Raw genomic sequence first — 16765 nt, 5'->3', positions numbered from 1 at the left:
AAACTGACCCAGACCCTCACCCCCCGCCCGTCTGACGCCGTCGCATAGGAAGGGCCAGAGAGAGGCTCGGCGGCTGCGGGATGCAGCTGAACCTTTCCACGCCGCCCTTGGCGAGATGTTTCTGCAGGAGGAGCCCCTGCTTGGCCTGAGTGGTGCTGAAAGCAGTTCCTTTTCTTTCTCCCGCCCGTTGGGTTCCCGGGTTCCCCCCCTTGTCACCTTCTCACCCTGCCGCTGGATCCTCCAAAGCCTCCCGCGGTCACCAGACACATGGCTGCAAACTAAGGTCATCCAGGCCCTGGGGGCACAGCTCACGGAGTTCCCGGGGCTTGACCTGTTTTTAAGGCTTATTTTTCAGCATCTTTTGATGTTCTCTGTATTTTTTTTTTCAGTCTTTTGGTTATTTAACCTAAAACTGTAATTCTCTCTCCATGCTCTTAGCTTTCTGGGGGGTTTCCATTCCTCCCTTGTCTTTTCAGCCGACGCCGATTTTATCATTGTTCTTGAAGAGCTGACAGCGCAGAGTAGGACATTTTATGGACCGCTGCTGGAGATCAGCGTTTCAGATATTCGAATTTATTATTGGAGTTAGGGCGTCATTAGAAAAAAATGCATACGCCCAAGGAGACTGTTGGTAGTGTAATCGTAGAGGTATCAGGTTGATATATAATGTATAAGTCTGTGTAATGGATAGTTTTTATTATTCATAAAATTTTCCAATGCCTCACAGATGTGCGGCTGCAGCTGTTCCCTCACTAATGGCCTCAGGCTGTGACTCAGAGCGGAGTTTGATGCCAGAGGCTTCTGGCAGCGACTCTGGTTCTTGTGATATTCCCGGGGAGGAAATCATTCATTGTCAGCAGGGGTGATGATGACAGGCCCATAAAAGGCTGAGTGGGGAGGAGCAGGGCCGACCAAAGGGAAGGCCGGACTGCGCTTGTTCACAAGGCTGTTTTCCGAGCCGCTTTTGAAAGGAAACGTATTGTCTTCAAAGTCCTTTCCAGTGATTTACTTGAGTCCCCTTACATCTACAAAGTCTGCTGTTGCCCCCAGGGCAAATCAGAGTGGCTCGTGCACCCAGGCTGGGGGACAGGGGGGCTGAGGACAGAGGGCGGTGGGGAGAGCTGACTCCCGCGCCCCCGCACACCCGTACCCTCTCCTGACTATGCTGAAAACGTCTGTCCGAGCGCCCACTGCTCGGCCCTCACGGCCTTCCCTGGGCCCACGGGCCTCCAGGACCCAGCTGCTCAAACATGATGCCGTAGGACTCACCCAGGGTTGCTAGCGGAAATGCTGGTTCCTGGGCCCCGGGCAGGCCCTGCCTGGATGGAACAGTCAGGCAAGGAGACTGATCTTCTGTAGGGCCCTGCAGCAGGTGGGGCCGGGTCCCAGGGTCAGGTGGTCTCACCTTGGACTTTTGCAGGGAAGGTGGGACTCGTGACAGGTGGGGGAACTCACAGGGTCCTTGCTGTGCAGCCGGGGCGGGGTGGGGGGGCGGCCCGGTCAGTCGGCCGAACCGGGGATGTCCATCTGTGTCGAGCGTGTTTGGCCGGGACACCTCTCATCTCAGCCAAACACTAGGGAGACAAAGGACGGGAAATTGGAGAGTCTGTGTAGAAAAGGGCATCTCGTGGGCCCGTGGGAGCAGAGAGAAGGACCAGACAGTGAGCCTCACCTAAGGTGCATGGGCAAGTGGAGGGTTCTCAAGGTCGCTGTTTTCTGGGGGGGTCAGGTGAAGCTCCTTCTTGTGAGCCTCAACTATCCGGATTTTGACCGATGCAGACTTGGAGGAGGTCTGGAAACTTCGAGAAGCTCTGCTTTGGGGCGTCAGAGTGACGTAGGCACTGTGTTGCCCCGAAACTTCGCCTGTCATGCGGTGACCTGGGGTGCTGAGATGTGGCCAACCGCCCAAGTCCTCCCCAGCATTCCCTGTCCTTTCTGCTCACGGGTACTGATTTCTCCCGTCTCCAAATTCAGAGACCTCCGGCTGCTACGTTCCCCGAGACCATGAGCACCCCATGGCGTGGAGAGTCTGTATGCAGATGGCTTGGGCTGCCCCGATAAGGGCCCTTGGCCCCTGCCTCCTCCCCTCAGGGTCCTCTGCTGGCCTGTCCTCCCCACCCCATACCTGGTCTGACCAGACTCTCTCCTGCCCAGGCATCTCTGTGACAACCCTCAGTGCTGGCCGGTGACCCCTGCTCCCGAAGGGGCCCGACCCCCTCGCCAGCACGGCGGGCACTGCTCCCGGTGGCTTCCCCACATTCCTGGTTACTGGCCAGGGCCAGGACTTACAGGGCACACTCGGCCTGAGGGATCTGAAAACACTTTATCCAGCGCTGCTCTGGGCTTAACACAAGGTTATCAGGAGCTGGGCGCCCCTGCAGAGAGGGCAAAGGGAGGGAGCAGCTCCCGGAAGCCAAGGAGGCAGCCAAATGCTGGAAGCCAGCCATGGGCCAAGGGACACCACACCGCTGGAGACCCGGGCCTTAGTGCCACCTTCCTTTCCCCCTACCCTCTGAATTCTGGCCAAGCCTCCCCTTGGCCAACCCACCTGGAAGCCGGAAGGAGGGAGCCCAGGCAGCAGCCCCGGAGGGTGGCCCCTAGGCCCAGAGCAGGAGGGAGGAGGGGCCGCACCTCTGTCTTCCCAGGGGACCCAGGGCCAGCCTTCCTCTTTAATACTGCAGACCCTCAAGTCTGCAGGGGACTCCTCTTTCAAGGGATAGTGGGTGCCTCCGGGGACACTAAGAGTACTTTCATTTCTACATTTTTATTTATTCTGTCTTTGAGCTTCTAACCATGGGTGTGTTGTTCGATAATGAAACCTAATACACCTGTTTTCATACGTAAAGCAGTGACACAGGGAGACAGGCTACGGGCAGGCTCTGTGCTCCAGCTCCAGCCGGGCCCCTCAGGTGCTGTGCTGAGATCTGGGGCTGGATGGAGGCCTGGCCACAGACCAGCCCGCGGGGCCCACTGTCCCGGCTGTCCCGGCTGTCCCTGCTGCGGGCGGTCCTGCGGGGACAGGCAGTGTGCTCCCGACATGGGCTCCTGAGCTTAGGGCGGACCCCGCAGCCCTGGCCCGCAGACTGCCCTCACTCCAGACGCCAGCCATGCTTCGTGGGTTCCAGGCCTCTCGTGCTTCCGACAAACTAGCCACAGATTCGAGAATTCCTCCCACCCCCTCGGTTCAGCCGTTCGCCAGGACTCCTCACAGAACTCAGGAAACCCCTAGCATGGTGGTTAGGGTTTGACCCTAAAGGTTACTCTAAGGTCCGGGCAGGCCTCGAACGCAAAGCGTCGCGCCATCCTCCTGGCACATCCCGGGACTCCCAGCTGGGAAGCTCCTCTGAGCCTGGGGTATTGGGAGTGCTTGTTGGGGTTTACGAAGCGGGCACAGGGGAGCCCTGTCCCATGACTGGTCCCAAGCTCCAGCCCCCTCTTCTCCCCGGAGGTCAAAAGTTCCACCTGCCATCGCTTGGCTCAAAGTCCCAACCCTCTGACCTGAGCTGGTCTCTGGCAGGAAGGGCTCACATCCCGATACAGGGTAGGGACCGTTGATCACCTTCTAGCACCAACTTGGGTGTGGGCTGACAGCTTAGAGGCCCCCTCCCAGGAACCAGCGACAGAGACCTGCCAAATTCTTCCTGTTACGCAACACTGGCTTCCCGAAGCCTGAGGTTGCGGACACGTCTGAGAGTGCGCCCCTGACGGGCACCGGTGGGTACCCAGAGCTCAAAAATGGGGTCAGGAGAAAACCCAGACATCTAAGATGTCTTCTGGGGAGACGGTGTTTGCTGTAAATTCTGGCTTTGTCAACGCTACCGCGAAGCCCAGTAGGGTGTGCTCAGAGTTGCAGGTGACCAGAAGGTCCCACATTTATTCTTTATGACTGCATACATTCGGATCGTTAAATGACTTTCTGCCTCAGTGTAACTTTGGGAAGTTAGCTCGTAATTAATTCCTTCAAGGGACTCCGATAGCTTCCGGAAGTCAACTTTTTTAACTTCTTTAAATATTTATAGACTGAGATAAATCTGTCTGTGTTCTTCATCTGTTTGACTGTCTTTGCCACAGCCGACGTTGTGTAGTTGGTGACAGGCTGTATGTAACTACGCACATCCCTTTGTGGGACAGTTTGCCTCTGTTCCGAGGAGCAGGGTGTGGGGAGGGAGGGAGACCCACTCCTGGTGCCTGTCTCCCCCGGAGACTCGGTGTAATGGGGCAGGCGAGGTCCTTCACGTGCCTCCACTTCCCCCTAAACAGGAACTGATAACGTGTTCTCCCCCTGCAGTGAAAATCCCCCATGGCTGGGATTCATTCTAGGCTACTTAAGGGTGGGGAGAGGGACAGGAAAAAGATGGAATAAGACTTGAGAAGTGTTAATAACTTTACAGCGGAATGATGGGTGCACAGAGGCTACTTATACTTTCCTCTCTGCTTTTGTGCATGTGAAAATTTCCAAACTAGGAAGAAAAAATAATAATAATAATAATAACAATAACAATAATGCCTTCCCCTGTCTATTGCACGGGAATGCCAGAACGTTCCGCACTGTCCTCGAGTGCCTTTGCCTCTTGGAGAAGGACATCACGTAAATAGTTCTCAGTTCTTACTCTGTGGCCGTCAACTGATCGAATCTCCCCCTGGAGGTATTGTTGACAAGGAGACAGAAAACAGATGAGGACCCAGGGGAAGAACGGCTACAAAACACGAAGGTAAAACTTCCGAAGCGTCTGCTGCTACTCGGAGCATCCATCTTTGTACGAGGAACTGGAGGCCCATCTGGGCAGCTCAGTGATGTAGGAAGTAAATTCGCCGTATATCAGAAATATGTTGCCCAGTGGCGGACAATTTATTCCTGGAGCTCCATATGCGTCACATTTCCAGGCTCATAAATGATAAATAATAAATTTTTATTTATGAATCACCGGCTCCCAGGGGCGGATGAGCAGACCGAATGTGGCTGAGAAGCTGGTCCATTCCCCCCACAGACGCGGGGCACCGGGCGGTGGTCTTACCCAGTTTGGGGAATTACGGAGCCCATGAGAAAAGCCAATCCACCTTTAGGAAACCGTGCCTGTCATACCTCGAAGTTGAGGCTGTGACAAGTGCATCGAGGGGAGGTGCCCACAGCAGCGGAGCCCCGAAGTGCAGGCTCGGAAGCTTGCTTCTTGGTGAGGATTGACAAACCTGGCCCTCCTCGGAGGACGTGCATTTGAGAAGCCATCGCACCTGGCTTCCTCACACCCTGGCGCTGTCTGCTGTCGCACACAGAGAATTACCCTTATCCTTAAAGGAAAGACATGCCTCCTCTCCCTGTTAGCAGCCCCCGCAGAGGCCTGGGTGTGTGCTGGTCCGCACAGACTGTGGCCCTGGCCGAGGGCAGGAGTGCATGCAGGGCTCAGCCCGGCTCCAGCGGCCGCCATCCAGGACCGCTTGGACAAATGATGGTCCTGAAGAAAGGCAATGTGGATGTTGCTGAAAGTGTGGAGGAAATGTATGCAAAATTATTCCGTAGCAGCAGGCCTCCCGCATTTTTAAAAAATTTAATTTAACGTGTGTGGGTTTTTTTTAAGATTTTATTTATTTGACAGAGATCACAAGCAGGCAGAGAGGCAGGCAGGCGGGGGGGCGGGGAGCAGGCTCCCCACAGAGCAGAGAGCCCGATGTGGGGCTCGATCCCAGGACCCTGGGACCATGACCTGAGCCAAAGGCAGAGGCTTTAAACCACTGAGCCACCTAGATGCCCCCCTTCCTTTTTTTTTTTAAACACAGACCAAGCATGAGCATACAGCAGTCTTCGGTAATTCAGGATTGCTGGTGGTTATAAGGAGACAGGGAGTGGAAGCTTATTTTTGTTAGTATAGCCTTGGGCCCTGGGAGAATAAGATGGCATCTATAAGACTTCTGGGGGGGCGCCTGGGTGGCTCAGTGGGTTAAGCCGCTGCCTTCGGCTCAGGTCATGATCTCAGGGTCCTGGGATCGAGTCCCGCGTCAGGCTCTCTGCTCAGCAGGGAGCCTGCTTCCTCCTCTCTCTCTGCCTGCTTGTGATCTCTCTCTGTCAAATAAATAAATAAATAAGACTTCTAGGGGAATCTTTAAGTCAGGAAGAAGTTACCTTTATAACTTTTTTTTTAAAGATTTTATTTATTTATTTGACAGAGAGAGAGATCACAAGTAGGCAGAGGCAGGTAGAGATGGGGGGGGGAAGCAGGCTCCCCGCTGAGCAGAGAGCCCGATGCGGGGCTCGATCCCAGGACCCTGAGATCATGACCTGAACTGAAGGCAGAGGCTTTAACCCACTGAGCCACCCAGGCACCCCCCTCCTTTTTTTAACGTACAGTCTACACCCAACATGGGGCTCGAACCCATAACCCTGAGATCAAGAGTCACATGCTCTTCCAACTGAGCCAGTCAGATGCCCCGGTAAGAAATAACATGTAAAAAGACTTTGCAGAACTTTACATATAACTTGCAAAAGCTAGGTTGCTTCTAAATGATTCCATCCTGGTGTTAAACAAACCTCAAGGTTCTTATTAGGTAAAAGCTTGTGTCCCTCGTCCATACTGCCCAAAAGTAGGAAAGGGGACGACTAGTTAAGCCTGACGAGCACTAGCCAGGAGGAGGACACCCGGGCCCTGTCTTCACTGCACCTTGAACTTGTCTAGACAGGTTTCTCCCCATAAAAGCACCCAGAGAGTTTCCCTCCAGCTCTAGAATTCTGTGATCACATTCTGTTTTCTGGAAACAGAATCTCTCCAGGGATGTAACTATTCTTTGCACCTAACAAAAGTACGTGTGTTTGCAGCAGGTAATAATGTGGAGGCAAGGGAAGAAGAGGCCGTCCAGCCCGACGAGCGGCCAGCGGACAGACACACAGCCAGCACGGAAGGTGTGCTGTCCTACCCAGGCCACAGGTCCAGCCCGGGATTTGTTCTTTCCTTTTTTCTCATTGAAAATTTGTTACGAAACTGCACCTCTGTCCTCTGATGTCTCAAGAGATGGTAAACGTTCATTTTAGCAAGATTAGGGAAGCAGGCAAGAAGGAGGGGCAGGAAGAAAAGGGAGAAATTTTTGTCACGATGTGCTTTTTTGTGCTACTTTGTCCTGAGTGTGGGAGGGCAGTGTGCCAACCCCCGCCTCCCTTGGGCATCCACTGCAGCCTCCCCCAGACGATCCGGGTCCCTGCAAGGCCAGCGCGGCCCACTGGTGGGCATGGAGGCAGGACAGGGACCTGCAGCCAGGACGTCACTTCTGTGGCCCCCACCCCTCCTCCAGCCAGCAGCGCCTGAGCTCTGGGGACCTGCACGGGCAGGAGGGCGACCTCCCACTGCCCGTTGTGGGCAGACGCGAAGCAGGAGGTAGGATCCGGAGGCACATCTTCCGAGCCGAACCCTCAACTGCATAGTCCGTCCAGGGAGAGCCACGGGTGAGGGAGTGGCTAACCTGGACCCAGGCCTTCCAGGACTGCCCCACAGCAGCCTTGGCGGTCTGTGGTGCCTGCCTGCTCTCCTGGTGGCCTCACTGGGCCATCAGAAAGGCCTAGATAGAAATGGAAAGGGTCCTGGATCAGTTAGGACTCTCCGGAGAAACAGAACCAACGGACGGGGATTTTAGATAGACAAGTTCATAGATAGATAGATCGATACATAGATCGATGGTAGGGATGGATGCACGGGTTCTAAGGAATCAGCTCATCGGCAAGTCTGGCAAGTCTGAAACCTGCAGGGCCAGCCCGCAGGCTAGAAACTCTGGTAAGAGATGATGTGCTTGGGGGGGGGCCTGGGTGGTGCTGTCGGCTGAGCATCTGAGTCTAATGCCCGCTCAGGTCCTGATCTCAGCGTCGTGAGATCAAGCCCCACGTGGGGCTCTGTGCTCAGGATGGAGTTGGCTGGAGATTCTTGCCATCTGCTTCTGCCCATCCCCGCACCCCCCCAATAAATAAATAAATAAATATCTTAAAAGAGAGAGAGAGATGATGACATTGCAGCTGGAGTCCCAAGGCCCAAGGCTGTCTACCGGTAGAATTCCTTCTCCGGGGCTGGGCGGGGGGGCCTGTCTTTGCTCTCAAGACCTTTGTCTGATGGGATGAGGCCCACCCACGTTATCTCAGGGAATCTGCTCTGCTGATTTATTTATTATTATTATTTTTTAAAGATTTTAGTTATTTATTTGACAGAGAGAGATCACAAGTATGCAGAGAGGCAGGCAGAGAGAGAGGAGGAAGCAGGCTTCCCTGCCGAGCACAGAGCCCGATGCAGGACTCGATCCCAGGACCCTGAGATCACGACCCGAGCGGAAGGCAGCGGCCCAACCCACTGAGCCACCCAGGTGCCCTGCTCTGCTGATTTAAATGTGAGTCCCATCTTGGGGTGCTTGGGTGGCTCAGTCGGTTAGGCATCTGCCTTCGGCTCAGGTCATCATCCTGGGGTCCTGGGATCGAGCCCCACATCAGGCTCCCTGCTCCGCGGAGAGCCTGCTTCTCCCTCTCCCACTCCCCCTGCTTGTGTTCCCTCTCTCGCTGTGTCTCTCTCTGTCAAATAAAGAAATAAAATCTTAAAAAAAAAAAATTCAAACAGTGTCATTCTTCTGGGTGACACTAAAGTCCCACCACCCGGGACACCTGGGTGGTTGTCAGTTAAGCATCTGACTCGGTCTCAGGTCTTGATCCCAGGGTCCGGAATCGAGTCCCGCAGGGGCTCCCTGCTCAGCGGGGGGTCTGCTTCTCCCTCGGCTCCTCTCCCTGCTCGTGCCCTGCTCGTGCCGTGCGATCTCTCTCTCTCTCTCTCTCTCTCTCTCTCTGAGAATGTCCTGACGAAGCAGAATGTATTCATTAGCTTTATTAAGGGTCAACCATTGAATATGCAAATTTTAAGGTTCTGTGTGAGGCCCCCAGGCGGAGGCATCAGGTTCCTCTGCCGCAGACCCTGGGACTGGGACCACCGGCAGGAAAGGCCTGGCACGGAGATGTGCGCGGCCTCAGCCGCTGCGTCTTCACAAAACGTCACTTTTGCTTCTTAGGCTTAGGGCTCCAGCAGACATTTTCTTTTTTTTAAGATTTTATTTATCCGAGAGAGGGAGAGCGAGCGAGCACAGGCGGACAGAGAGGCAGGCAGAGGCAGAGGGAGAAGCAGGCTCCCCGCCGAGCAAGGAGCCCGATGTGGGACTCGATCCCAGGACGCTGGGATCATGACCTGAGCTGAAGGCAGCTGCTTAACCAACTGAGCCACCCAGGCGTCCCTCCAGCAGACATTTTCTTAAAAATGAATGACTTAGCAAGCGGAGAAAGACAACTATCATATGATCTCGCTGATATGAGGAAGTGGTGATGCAACATGGGGGCTTAAGTGGGCAGGAGAATAAATGAAACAAGATGGGATTGGGAGGGAGACAAACCGTAAGTGACTCTTCATCTCACAAAACAGACTGAGGGTTGCTGGGGGGAGGGGGACGGAGAGGGGGATGGGGTTATGGACACTGGGGAGGGTGTGTGCTATGGTGAGTGCTGTGAAGTGTGTAAACCTGGCGATCCACAGACCTGTACCCCTGGGGATAAAAATGTATGTTTATAGGGCGCCTGGGTGGCTCAGTGGTTTAAGCTGCTGCCTTCGGCTCAGATCATGATCTCGGGGTCCTGGGATCGAGTCCCGCATCGGGCTCTCTGCTCAGCGGGGAGCCTGCTTCCTCCTCCTTCTCTCTCTGCCTGCCTCTCTGCCTGCTTGTGATCTCTGCCTGTCAAATAAATAAATAAAATCTTTAAAAAAAAATGTATGTTTATAAAAAATTAAAAATTAAAAAAAAGAATGACTTAGGTTTGCCACTTCAAGGCAACCCACGGACAGTATTTGCTCTGAAATGACCAAAATTTGGAAAAACTTGTATCTGCCACCATGAACTTGACCACATCCCGGTACTGGGCGGGGTGTCTGATGAGGCAGGTGCCGCTCCTCACACCGTCTAGGGACACGGCGCAGCGCTCGCGGGGTCCCTGTCACTCGGGGTTAACAGGTCTCCAATGACTGAGTGACCGCGTGACAGCACCGCGCGGGGGTCGCGGGTCCGTCGGAGGGCGGGGGAGCCCAGTGGGGTTTAGGCTGACGGCACGAAGAGTTCATCGATGAGGTGTTGCCGGGCCCACGTCACCACACACCTTCCAGAAACGTCGATGTGTGGGTTTCCGTGGAGTCTCTGTAAATGCTCCTCCGCCTTCCGGCCACACGGCTCCCGAGGCCAGAGTTTCTTCACACGCGTTGACTAAGACAATACGTCGCGACAGACGGGACACGGAAGCGGCTGTGAACACCCAAGCGTCTTCTCTCAAGCTACACGCTGAAGAGACTGGCAAAAGCATGAAACAATTTGACTCTTCTAATTTTTGAGAAGCATTTTTCATAAAATACACTATTTCTATCAGAGAATCATATGGAAGAGGTTTCTTAGTGAAATCACAAATAAAGGAAACTTTCAATTAAATAAATAATTAAATAGGTTACTTTAATAATAACAAATAATATTTAGTAATACATTTAATAATTTATTTTAATTTAATAAAAAATCTGTTAAAAGCGGTTTCTTGGTTTTACTGTCTAATGCCGCATGTGTGGATGAGCCTAGAGCCAGCAGAGGGGAGAGGGGCGGGGCAGTCTCCGGCTGCGAGAGCTTAGGGCCCGGTGAAGGGACTTGTTCCAACTGCTCTGGCGACTGTAAGTCTAAATTTCCCAATTCTTCATGTTTACCAAGTGCCTATCTGATAAATTTAACCTCTTGAGTATTTCAGAAAGTAGGAGGGGAGGGGGAGAGAGAGAGGTAAAGAAGGTCAGAACCAAGTGGTCTTCTAAAAATCATGAGATCATCGCACACCCTCTAGAATGGCTACTCCAAAAACAAAACCAGAAAATGAGTGTTGGTGAAGATTTGGAGAAATTGGAGCCCTTGGGCACTGCTGATGGGAATATAAAATGGTGAATCCACGGTGAAAACCAGGATGGCAGTTCCTCAAAAAATTAAAAATAGAACCACCATATGATCCAGCAATCCCACTTCTGGATATATACCTGAAAGAACTGAAATCAGGGACTCACGAACTGGAACAGATATTTATGTATCCATGTGCCTAAAAACAAATTTTTTTAAGAGATTTTATTTATTTATTTGACAGGAAGGGAGAGAACAAGAAGGGAGAGCAGAGGGAGAGGGCGAAGCAGACTTCCTGTTAAGCAGGGAGCCTGATGTGGGACTTGATCTCAGGACCCTGGGATCATGATCTGAGTCGAAGGCAGACGCTTCACCAACTGAGCCACCCCAGCATCCCTTAAAAACAATTAAAAAAAATTTTTTTGTATATCCATGTTCTTAGCAGCATTATTCACAATAGTCAAGGGCTGAAAATAACACAAGTGACCATTGATAGATGAAGGGATAAGCAAAATATAGTATATCCAGACAACGAAATATTATTCAGCCTTAGAACAGAAGGAAATCTACACAGAAAACTATGTCATTGACCAAAGAAACTGTAGAAGACAGAAAGATATGGAAAGACACTGTGCTCTTGTTAAAATATCCATATTACCCAAAGCAATATACAGATCCGTACCCCATCAGATCCAAGCCCCATCCAAATCTCAGGAACAGTGTTCAGAGAAGAGAACCAACAATCTTAAAGTTTGTATGGAACCACAGAAGGTCTGGAATAGCCAAAGCAATCTTGAAAAAGAATAAATCCAAAGGTATCACCCTCCCTGATTTCAAACTACATTACAATGTTATACTAATCAAAACAGTGTGGTAGCATAAAACCAGACAGACACACAGATCATTGCAACAGAACAGAGAGCCCAGGAATAAGGCCACACATATAAGATTAATTAATTTATGACAAAGGAGGCAAGAATATACAATTGGGAAAGCTGGAAAGAAAGAAAGAAAGAAAAGGAAAGAAAAGAAGAAAGAGAAAGGAAAAAAGGAAGGAGCGAGAAAGAAAGAAGGAGAGAGAAATTAGAGCACTATCTTACACCATACGTAAAAATTCACTGAACACTTGAATGCAAGTCCTGAAACTATGGAAGTCCTGGAAGAAAACATACCTGGTAAGCTAGTTGACATCAGTGTTGGCAATGAATATTTGGATTGGACACCAAAAGCAAAGGCAACAAAAGCAAAGATAAAGTATCAGGACTACATCAAACTGAAAAGCTTCTGCACAGGAAATGAGACCATCAACAAAATGAAAAGACAACCTATGGAATGAGAGAGAATATTTGCAAATCATGTATTTGATGAGGGGTTAATACTGAAAATATGTAGAGAACTCATAAAAGGCGGTAACAAAAAAACAACAATCTTACTAAAAAATGGACAGATGGGGCGCCTGGATGGCTCAGTCAACTGAGTCTCCATCTCTTGATCTCAGCTCAGGTCTTGAACTCAGGGTGGTGAGTTCAAGCCCCACGTTGGGCTCCAAGCTAGGTGTGGAGTCTGTTAAAAAAAAGGGGGGGTGACAGATGATCTGAATAGACATCTTTCCAAAGAAGTCATCCGGGACACACAAAAAGCTGTTCCGCATCACTCATCATCAGGGAAATGCAAATCAGAACCATAATGAGGGATCACCTCCCACCTACTGGGACAGCTATTATCAAAAAGATAAGAAATAGCAAAAGAGAAAACCACAGCATGGTGGGGGCAAGTGTCACCCCGCGCCCCCCTCCTGAGCCGGTTTGGCATGGTTTGCAAGTCCGCTCCCGAATTCCTGACCCGTAAGTGTGTCTGTCCTCACCTTTCCTTTGAAACTGGTCGTCCCATCTCACCAGTTCCCGCATTCAATCACCGAGTTCGGTAAGACGTTTGGCACACGTCGGTTGCGTATCCCTGGGACACTCAGGACTCTGTCCTTGGTCACCATGATTTTTTAACATTGGTCTGTCCCACGTGTGGCTGTGGCTGTCATTTTTTTCCTGCTGCATTTCCCTGGGATCCTTGAGAGGGAAGCGTGGGTGGTAAGGACAAGGTCTCCTGATCTTTTAGGACTTTGTCGTTGGTATTACTCTCTTGAGAGAACCAAGGCTTAGGAGTGAAAGTCTCTGGGTCCCCCTCATCCTGGCCTGAGCGCTTCACAAGCTCTTCTCAGCTCGGATGTCCCCTGCACTTTCCAAGTGCAGCCCTGTTTTCTCTCCTGTGTAACCCTCTCAGAGAGGTCCTACTGCCACCACTGAAGGCAGAAGGAACAGAATCTCAGGGAAGGAAACCTCCTCCTTGGAATTTACACGGTAAGTGGCAAAGTCACGTTTACACCCAGGACTTTGGACCTAGGACTTTGGACCGCAAGCCCAGTGCTCCTTTGACTATACCACAACTGCCTCTCTCTCTCCCTCTTTTTAAAAATGATTTTATTATGAGAGAGAGAGAAAGAGAAGTGGGAGAGGCAGAGAGAGGGAGGGAGAGAATCCCAAGCAGACTCCCCAGCCGACACCCCAGCTCAATCTCACAACCCTGAGATCATGACCCAAGGGGAAACCAAGAGTTGGACGCTTAACCCCATGAGCCACCCAGGTGCCTCCACAACTGTGTCTTCAACACAGAAAAAGAAACTGCCACATGTAAGGCAGCCTCTAAGCGGTTCTTGGGGATCCTTTCCTCCAGGTGCTCACATCTTTGTGTGATCTCCTTCCCTGAGTGTGAGCAGGACCTGTGACTTGCCTCTAAGCCACAGAGTCCAGCAAAGGAGATATGACGTCACTTCTGGGATTACTCAATGCAGGAATGTGATTTCTGGGTCCTAGTGGACTCTGGTCCCTGCTGGCTTTAATGAAGCAAGCTTCCAGATCATGAACTCCTCCATAACGAGGTCCAAGTGGAAGGGAACTTAAGGTGACCCCCATGCCAAAAGCCAGCAGGGAGCTGAGACCCTCAGCCCATCTGCCCACAAGGAAATGAACCCTGAAAATGGAGCCATCCCCAGTGGAGCCTTCAAAGGAGCCCCCAGGTCTGGCTGGCACCTGTGAGACCCTGAAGCAGGACCGAGGCAAGCCATACCTGCATTCCGAGCAAGCAGAAATTGTGTGGTAATAAATCAGTGTTGTTTGCAGCCACTAAGTTTGTGATAATTGGTTACAAAGCAACAGATTCCCAATACATCAGGTCTTAGAAACATTCATTCATGCATTCAACAAACTCGAGCTTAAAGGGTACTAGTCAGACACTCAGATGCAACAGTGAAAGAAACAGAGTAACATTCTTGCACTTTCTGATTTCTAGTGTTTACAGGTGTGTGGGTGGGGGGGCCCTGTGAGTGAGACAGTTGACATAATGGGTACCTTACCTAGTTATACAGTTACAGAGGAATGTTACAGGTAGCTACACAAGTCTGCTGGAAGAAGGCAGGGTGAGGTGGGAGGGAGGAAGCCGGGAATTTTGCAATTTTAAACTTTTGAGACACATTTTGAGAAATACCTCAGGGAGGAAGCCAAGCGGGTATTTTTGGGAAGAGTGCTGCAGGCAGCCGGATCAGCCCGTGCAAACGCCCCGAGGCTGATGGGCCTGGAATGAGGGAGAGGCAGGAAGGAGGCGGATTGAACAGCCTGGGTGGGGGAGGGGAGGTGAGCTGAAGTAAGAGGGGGAGGGTGGGGGAGGGTCCGGTAGACCCGCTTTGGCTAGTGTGAGGACTTTGCTTTCACTCTGACTATGATGCGGAGTTCGACCCCAGGACCCCAGAATCGTGATTGGGACCGAAGGCAGACTTTTAACCAACTGAGTCACCGGGCGCCCCCTCCCCCATCCTTGCATCCCGTCCCTGCGGGTGCCTTCCGGCCTCCCCCCACCCAGTACAAACTTCAGCCACACCGGCCGCCTTAGTAAGCCAAGAGACTTGCCCTTATTTTTAAGTGGTTTTCACGATCATTTTTCTTACTGATGCCTTCAGATCCTGGCCAACTGCTAAGGACAGCTCAAGCCCCGCCCCACCAGCCTTGACCTCAAACCCTCCCCCACGCCAGGCACTAAGCACCTTTGCGTCCTATTGGGGGTGGATGCTTGCTTTGCACTCCAGACTGTAAGCAGGACAAGTCCTACCCGTCTTTTACACCTGGCTGCTGAGCCCGAGCCCCCGCCCCCTTGGGTTGGCGGGCACCATGGCAGAGTTCTTTCTCCCTGTCCTGCAGCTTCTCTCCAGCAGCACGCCCCACCTCCCGCAGCCTCCTCACTGCCTCCTGGCATGACCACGACGGGCACCTGCTGCCACCTGCACACTTCTATCCGCATTTATAGGCGGCTTTTTACTTTCCACACCTAAACAGGGTCCTTGGGAAAAGACTAACACACTTGGGGAGGGGGGGTGGGGGAGAATAGCTAGAACGACTGATTACCTGCAAGTGTTTGTCTGGGAACCACCTGGTCCTCAACATTAGGGACAAACCTGGGGGTAGAGGCAAAGGGAAGCAAGGAACCCTCCAAGGCCCCACAACTAATTTTGAATGACTTTTACTAAGGAGTCCCCCTCAACCCCCAAATGTGTGAGCCTCAGGGCCACAAAAACTGGGGGTGATTACTGATGGTGCTCCCAGCCCTTTGTCTCCTTCGACAGCCCCGGGAAAGGAAGAAAGCTTAGTTGATCAAGGCTGGGGGGGGGGGGGGGAGCAGGGGTGGGAGCTGGATGTGCAGGTGGGAAGACCAGAACACAGAGCCAGGAGGGCAGGTTGGTGGTGCTTGGGTCTCTGGGCCTTCTAACCTGAACTGGCTCTCAGGTGACCCCACACAACCAGGTCCTCTCCAGGTTCCAGAAGCCCTGCGGATCGCCCTCTTGAGGGAGGGGGAGGTGGGGAAGCAGCGATGATGAGATCCAGAGTTGAAGCACCCCGGCCCCCGTGGCTGCCCAACCTTGCTGGACTGTCCTCATCCACAGCCTCAGGAAGCCCAGCTCCCCAAGTTCTGCCAGTTAGATGATGTTACCTGGAGGCTCTGACAACAGCCTCATTTATAGACATTATGCAACCTTCTATTTTGTCTTCTGTGTGCAGTATTCAAAATCGGACTTGACATTTTAGACCTCATTCAAGTATTTGTGGAAACATTGGACAGGTGTTTTGAAAATGTCCAGGAGCTGGATTTAATTTTTGCCACGTCGATGAGGTTCCTAATATTCTTGCTGAAATGGTGACTGGGGGGGGAAATGCTACCGGAGACCAACGTGAAGATTGTTACACCAACTGATGCAATCTGAGGCTAATAATCTGATAATCTGAGGCTGATAATCTGAGGCTGGCTTGCAGGAGCCCGGGCCCCAGCTGTATCTGCTGTGAAGGACAGGAATCTTCTCCCGATCCCAAGGAATACTAACATTGGTGACATCAGTATAAATCCGCCCACTTGTAAGGAATCCAGGGGAGAAAGTCATCTCAGTTTACCGCACAGTTGTTCACCAAAAATAGAGGTGGAGAGTCTTACTTTTTGCTCTGGGATTTAAGCCAAGATACTGTACAGAAGTTGTATAAAATTGGTATGGAAGTTTAATGTTCCCTTTCTCGCTCAGTGATTTTGAAGAAATTGGGTAATTCCAGCATGATATTTCTCTTTCTTTTCTGAACTGCGTCTTTATGCCCACCTCAGGCATCCCTCATGTCTTGGCTCCTGCTGTATTTCAAAAAGCATGTGAGACGTGTCTTTAAATCATGTACAATCCAAAATGTTTTGTGTGGATCACAAGTGCAGCATTCCACACCTTCTGTTGTCAGAATTGTTAAAGAACTGAGTGCTAGTCCATGAAAAACATTAT

General features: G+C 51.7%; 1 non-coding gene across 1 annotated transcript; it reads right to left on the bottom strand.

Annotated features, from left to right (window-relative positions):
* Positions 1 to 6344: 6344 nt before the first annotated feature.
* Positions 6345 to 6417, bottom strand: TRNAK-CUU. The gene has a single exon. It is a non-coding gene; the product is annotated as a tRNA-Lys (tRNA).
* Positions 6418 to 16765: the final 10348 nt, after the last annotated feature.

Source organism: Neovison vison, chromosome 6 (assembly GCF_020171115.1).
Source record: "Neovison vison isolate M4711 chromosome 6, ASM_NN_V1, whole genome shotgun sequence".
NCBI classification, from domain to species: domain Eukaryota; kingdom Metazoa; phylum Chordata; class Mammalia; order Carnivora; family Mustelidae; genus Neogale; species Neogale vison.
The sequence above is the reverse complement of the archived record's forward strand: the minus strand, read 5'-3'. Positions and strand labels throughout refer to the sequence as shown.